This window comes from Dasypus novemcinctus, chromosome 13, assembly GCF_030445035.2.
Source record: "Dasypus novemcinctus isolate mDasNov1 chromosome 13, mDasNov1.1.hap2, whole genome shotgun sequence".
NCBI lineage: Eukaryota > Metazoa > Chordata > Mammalia > Cingulata > Dasypodidae > Dasypus > Dasypus novemcinctus.
Genome location: NC_080685.1, coordinates 69,330,546 through 69,337,595, shown reverse-complemented (window position 1 = coordinate 69,337,595; position 7,050 = coordinate 69,330,546). Strand labels below are relative to the sequence as shown.

Here is a 7,050-nt window from a genome sequence, read left to right as displayed (position 1 = left end):
TCTCAGCTAACAAAAATATTGTGAAATCCCTAATTATATCATGCTTTTTATATCAAAATTTCAGTGATATATTTCCATCCTTTTACTTGAGATCTTCAATATTATGATTATTCTTCAGTATTCAATATATTGTTTTGGCATGACTAATTTCCATCTTTATCTCAATTATATTAATTTAGTTACACTTATCATTCTTATCACTAGTAACAGTACTTCCCAAATCCTTCCTCTATTTGTTTTATACAATAAATAAAAATTTCAATGAAATGTTACAAATTTACATAAATAATGTTACACAGGCAATTATGTAAATGCTGACAAATCTGAACTATAGTCTGGAAGATATAGCATTGTTTCTTTGGAGCAAAATGCTTATTCGAAACTGATATTCAGAAGTGTTATTTAGTTATTTAAACAGGCAGTATGATTTAGTGAATAATATTTAGTGCATAAAACTACAGATTAAGTACAACTTTAACAATGGAAATTGAATGTTAATTACTCATTTTTAAAAACAGTAATTTTGAGTCATACAGAAAAGCCCGTTTTAGGGTAGTGCTAGCTACTAATGGAAGAAAAAATTCAAAATATTTTCTTTGCAGACATTTTTTAAAGTGTGGGTAGATAAAAATCTTAAACACTCAATTTATCAGAGACCTTGCTTATCAAAATTGCTCCAGTCCCTGGCTGGACAGAACAGTCATTGCTTTACTCGATTGACTTAATATTAATCTTACTTGTGTATTTAGGGAAATGAAAATAAATCCAAATATGGATGCTTCTTGGCATTTTACTTCTTTTAATTTTCACTTCTTAATCCATTTTTCTTTAAATCTTTAATCATCTTTTCAATGAAGATTTCCCCTTTCATTCCGTTCATGTGTCTGAGGAATTAACAATCCTATTCTCAGTGGTTTCATGTAATCAAAACCTTCTGATTCCAATACGGTGTGCAATCCACAGAGAGAAATTATTAAAAAGGCTTTGCAGATTTGTTTAGTGTTCTGATCAGAATATGAAACTGCAGATTTTAAAATATATTTGAGAAGAGATTGTCAACCTTTTGGAGGTACTTTTGAGCTAGAAATTTCCTTTTCCTTACAGTATAAAATACCTGGAGTCATATTTCTGCTAGAAATACTTTTGAGGTAAGAGATACTATAAGATGAAGCCTAGTTTGTAGGTTTCAGACTCATGGGCTCATTAATTCTTAAAGACCCAGAGCAAAACACAACCTCAGTCAAGCATTTGACAAAGGTTTCTTGAAAGGTTCACCAGTGAAAATGAGGCCATGGAGGCCAAACTTATAGGAGGGGTAGGACAAGGAGTCAGGGGATTATAGGGTATTCTCTTTATGTAAACATGTTCAAGTAACAGACAATCTTTTCATAAATAAGTTTCACATCCCTATTGGAAGAGTTTCAGGTGATGAAGTAGAGACAGCAAGTCAAAAGTATTATGTGAAAGTGTTTGATTATGAAGGAAAGCAGAAAACTGGACAACTCAATGAGGTACAGGGTCTAGATGTATGTCTGACAGAAAAACTTGGAGTACAACACATCTGAGTTTAATTTTCAGCTCCACAGCATAAAGCTTTTGTGACCCTGGGCGAATTATTTAACTTCTACACACATGAGGCTATATATGTTAAATAGGGATATTAATACGTATTTCAGAGACAGGTCATAATTTTTTACAGATAAATTACTATACATAAAATATGGAGAATATGTAGTTGAAAATTTTAACTACTATTAATAATTATTAATTAATGGTCTGTATCAATTATAATTTTCCCCACATTCAGTGTTATTTTTTTCCATAGGTTATCTTAAAATGATTGGGATCAATGCCTTGACTTCAGTAAATTTTATATTTGATAATTAGAAAATAATATTCCCAGGCCCAGGAGAATACTAATTCTGTAACTATAAACTACAAATATGCAGGTTACAAACTTGAACTGAGAATATCTATAAGTCTGTTGTACTTTGAGAAGATAGATTTTTTAAAAATATTATGAAATTATCCTACACATGCATTTGAGCATCTCACTATTTTCACTCAATATTACTTCATGGAAATTTTCACAGTTGCCCATTATAATATTGCCATATTTTTAATAACTACATAATAATCCATGATTTAGGTATAAGAAATTTATTGCTACTTCCCCTTCTTGATGATTGTTTTCCTTGGTCCCATGGATTTTCCAATACAAACAATAATAAGAGAGTTAGGAGAGGGAATTAGAAAATGCTGCTTTTCTCCTGGCAGGTAAACTGGAGAGGTGGGAAGTATACAACATTGGAACAATAGGAACATGCAGAAGCACTTTTTATGCCAAGCTGGCTGAAATGTATCGAGGTACCAAAACCCCAGCAGAGGTTTGTCTCTAAGGTAAAATTCAGGGCAGTTTGAAAAGAACAATAATTAAAGTCTGGGACTAAGGACTGGCTTAAAAAAAAAAAAAAGATTGATAATTATTAAAATTAGGAAGAGTGGCATAAAATCTATATTCCCAAGTCTCAAACATATTTGTTCTGAAAATTTATTGTAAATTTAATAAATATACATATTTTCTGCATAAACAATTCTCTATATATTTATTTTACAAAACTGTTATGTAGAAGTTCTCTAACTGTGATAATGTTGGAGAAATGGATTAATAAGATAAAGCCTTTGAAAACGAAGGTCAAATTATAAGTTTAACAATCATACCAATAATGACCTAATATTTATTGAACAATTATTCAAAGACAAGCACTATATAGATAAAGTTTTATTAGGAAAATAAAGCAGAGATATGTGAGTTCTGAAAAGTTATATCACTTGTCTTTATAGTGAGGAAGCTAATTGTGTACTAAACTTTAGGGAGAGAAGTTTGGGTTTCCAGCCTAGCATCTCTACTTCCTAGCTATTGACATTTGGTCAATTTATAGTAACAGTTAACCTCAGTTAACTGGTATGTAAAATGGGGATTAAAAATATGTATTGTAATTAAAAACTTAATGTGAGTCAAAGATCTTCTAAGTGCTTTGCATATATTAGCTAAGTAAAGTATCACAACACATTTGTGAGGAGGATATATATATCATCACCATTTCAAAGATGAGTACAAGGGGACTGCAAAGAGGTCGAGTAACTTCTGCAAAGTGATCGAGATAATAAATTGAACAACAGGTTCATAGACCAGGCAATATGGTCCCAGAGACAACTCTGGATGCTCTATTACAATGCCACTGTTTGCTATGCATTTTTCACACTTAACATTATAAATATATATACTAAAATGTATTCACAGTGCATTTTAAACACACAATAAACTACTAAAATATTGATATTATTATTTTAATTATTATTATTTTAAAGAAATTAATTCTTTTCTAAGTCTGGTTTCTGGCACTATGACTCTATAGGGCCTTTGGGTAAAAAGAAAAACACCAAAAAAAAAAAAAGAGGGTCAAAGATTTGAGGCTAACAGAGTTTGTGTTATTGTAATGTTTGATTGGACATAAGAGAATTAAGGCATGTATATTCCACCCTGCTTCCAAAAGGACATTTCTATTTCCATTTGAGATGAATTGGAAGAGTTTTAAAACATATGAATATACTCTATTCCCCCATTTCTTCTCAGTTTTATCATTTCCCTAAAAGCAAATCAACTCATATGGTAGGAGATGGGAATTTAACCATTACCTTTGGTTAGAACACAGACACTTTTAAGGAATGTCTCCTCAAATCTTTTCATAAATACATACTTTCTTGTGACACCTCTTTTATATCTCACTTTGTTTTCTTTGCCAAGATTAAAAATGAATAGACCATACAAATAACTAGAAATACATGTATACGTAAATACACTCAAACACACATGACCTACAATACTTCTTATTGATTAGGAAGATGGTAAAATATTTTTAAACAAAGAAACACAACTGGGCAGTTTAACATTGTATCCATGAACATGAACAAATATAATCTCCTTTATAATCAAGTCATAAAAAAAGCCCATACTCATTTGGGAAAAAAATTGTGAGGTTTTCCAGCAGTGTCCTAATTCTCTAAATCTCTCAAACAACTTCTTTTCAGTTTCTTAGATTGTTCCAAGCAAATTATCATGAAATAGTTTAGCTTAAACAATGGGAATTTATTCACTTACTGTTAGAGTAGGGGAACATGTTCAAATCATTATCAAGGTGATACTTTCTACCTGAAGACTTGCTGCCTGCAATCCTTGGCTTCTCTGACACAAGAAAAGGCACTTTGTGGTGTTTCCTTGTCTCTCCCTTCTTTTATTGCTTTTGTTGCTTTCAGTTTCTTGCTTCTGTGGCTTTCTTTCTCTTTGTCTGAATTTCATCCTTTTATAAAGGACTCTAATAAAAGGATTATGACCCATCCTGAATTATGTGTGTAGCACCTTGTTTTAGTTGGCCAAAAAGCTCCCGATGCAAAGTACCAGAAATGGGTTGGGTTTTATAAAGGGGATTTATATGGCTTACAGTTCTGTGGCAGTTATGATTGCTTATGTATCCCAAAAAGATATTACTTATGAATCCAAAAAAGAGAGATTATGTTCATAAACTAATCTGTTCCTCTGAGTGTGGTATCCTTTGAATGTATTAGATTCTGCTGACATGTCTTGATTAAATTACCTGTTAAGAGTAAGGCTTTGATATGACCAAGTCAGGATGAAATGACTCAGATTGAGATCTGGTCCCCTTGATGGGCTGATATAAGTGGACATTCACTAAAGAAAACAGAGAAGAGGAGAGAATTTGGTCTTTTCATTCCTGACATGTGACAGAAAGGAGAAGACTCAGACAGCTCAAGACCCAGGAAGAGCAACTTGCCTGATAGTTTGTACCTGAAGAGAATAGAGCAGCTGAGCAACTGAGAAGGTTTGAGAGACCAGGCAGAGATACCAGTCATCTTGCTTCAATAGGTGGCAACTGACTTTGGTGAGAAAGCAGCCTTGAGATGGCCTATGGCCTCTTTAGGACCTTGTAATTGTTAGCTTTTACTTTAAATACATACCCTTTATAAAAGTCAACAGAGTTCTGGTACTTTGCCTCAGCACCCCTTTGGCTGACTAATACAGAATTTGATATCAGAAGAGGGGTACAATTTGATGCAATCACCAAAACTGCTGCAATGGCTATATAAATTGATAAGGAGTATTCTTTGGAGAAATTGTGAAATGTTTGACAGAAAAGGCCTAGATTGCTTTGAAGAGACTATTAGTAGGAAAATGAATATTAAAGAGACTTTTTTTTTTAGGGGATAGCACAAATGCAGTCTCCATTACCACAAATTCTGCAGTTGAGTTTCCCACATTTGGGGAAACTGCAGGGGTCAGCACATATAGAGTGTAATGGATAAGCTGCATCCTGGGAAAACTATTTTCATGATCATGGTGTCTCTCCTGCCAGGTAAGTTTAATGAGACTTTTGATAAGGCCTTAGAAGGAAGTGATGAAACTATTACTGGAAACTGGGGTAAAGATGATCTGAAACTGGGGGAAAGGTGATCTGTGTTTTAAAGTTGCAGAGAACTTAGCAAGATTGACTCCTGTTGCTATATTGAAGGCAGGATTTGAAAATCACAAGCTTGGACATTTAGCCCAGGATATTTCCAAACAAAATGTGGAAAATGAAGCCTGGCTTCTTCTTGAAGCTTATAGCAAAATGTTAGAGGAAAGAATTAAGCTGATAACTGAATTGTTGGGCATGAAGAAAACAGAAATTGATTCCAGAAATTCCACCCTCTAGAAATCAAGTTGCCAGATGATAGTGCCCCACTTGAGGAACTAACTGAACTTGGAACTTGTAAGTCAGGATTGAAAATGTAGTTATCCAGAAAAGACCTGTGGAAAGTCTTAGTGTCTGATGACTTGGACCCCTGCTTTCTGCATGCTAATCCAACAAGCTTTTTGCAAAATCTACATGAACGACACTGTCAGCTTGGGTTGAAAACAACATAAAGGGTAGAGATGGGAAGGAAAAAGACTTTAAGAGGAAAACCATGGAAACTGAGGTCTGGAATTCAGACATCTCTTTGGGCCAAGAGAGGGACTCCACCCATGTGTATGGAGAGGGTAAGTTAGAGAGGGTAAGTTTGCTCCAACATTTGAAGAGAGTATATATTCCAGCTTGCTGTTCAGGGGAGTCTTTGTCACCCCAAGTTTCAGAAAGGGTGGAGCACATTCCCCAAGGGTTGAGGAGAGTGAGTTCACCACACCAGTTCTCTGAGAGGGGTAGGTCTGCTCCCCATTGATTAGGAAAGGCCAAGTCACCATTGAAAATTTTGGGCCTATATTTCAGAGATTAGGGAGAATTTTGCTGCCACCTCATTGTACAAAGTGGGTTGAGAACCTCCCCAAGAGCCTAGAGAAAGAGTGGCCATTGCCTCAATGTTCTTGGAGGGTGAGGTCTGGATCCCAGTTGCCACCCAGATGATTGATGAGGATGGAACCAGGAAAATGGCCCTTGGGCATGCCTATGTAAAGGGTTGGCCCCCATAAGCCCCTAAGAAGGCAAAGAAACCATCATCTTAAGAGTGACTCTCAGACTTCGAAATTTAATGGAGTATGCTCTGCAGGTTTTTGGAACAGTTGAAGACCAGTAACACTTGTTTCCCTCTCAAATTCTCCTTGTGTTAATGCACATGTTTATCCTAGGTCTGTCCCTTTGTATACTGGAAGCAGATAAGTTTCACAGGTCTATAGCCAGAGGCGGCTTTGCCCCAAGACAATCTGTATTTCTATAACTGTGATGTGATTTTGTACTTAGCATTGCTAATTGAAAGGATTTACGGTTTTTTTGAACATTGAAATGTATTTTTGCGATTCAGAAGGTGGAGTGTGGCAGTTTGGCTGTGTAATACAAGTTCCAATGCCATGAAAAGTTCAACTCAGGGTACCATAAGAGGTACTTTCTCACCGAAGTCTGCTGTCACATGATGAAGCAAGATGATTGTTATCTCTGCTGAATTTGGATTCTCAGCCTTCCCCACAAGACTCACTGTTTTTCAGAGCCAGCTTCCAGAGAA

At 35.0% G+C, this 7,050-nt stretch overlaps 1 non-coding gene across 1 annotated transcript; it reads right to left on the bottom strand.

Annotated features, from left to right (window-relative positions):
• Positions 1-5,277: 5,277 nt before the first annotated feature.
• On the bottom strand, positions 5,278-5,440 carry LOC111766554 (U1 spliceosomal RNA). The gene has a single exon (XR_002798575.1). It is a non-coding gene; the product is annotated as a U1 spliceosomal RNA (small nuclear RNA).
• Between the last annotated feature and the right edge of the window lie 1,610 nt (positions 5,441-7,050).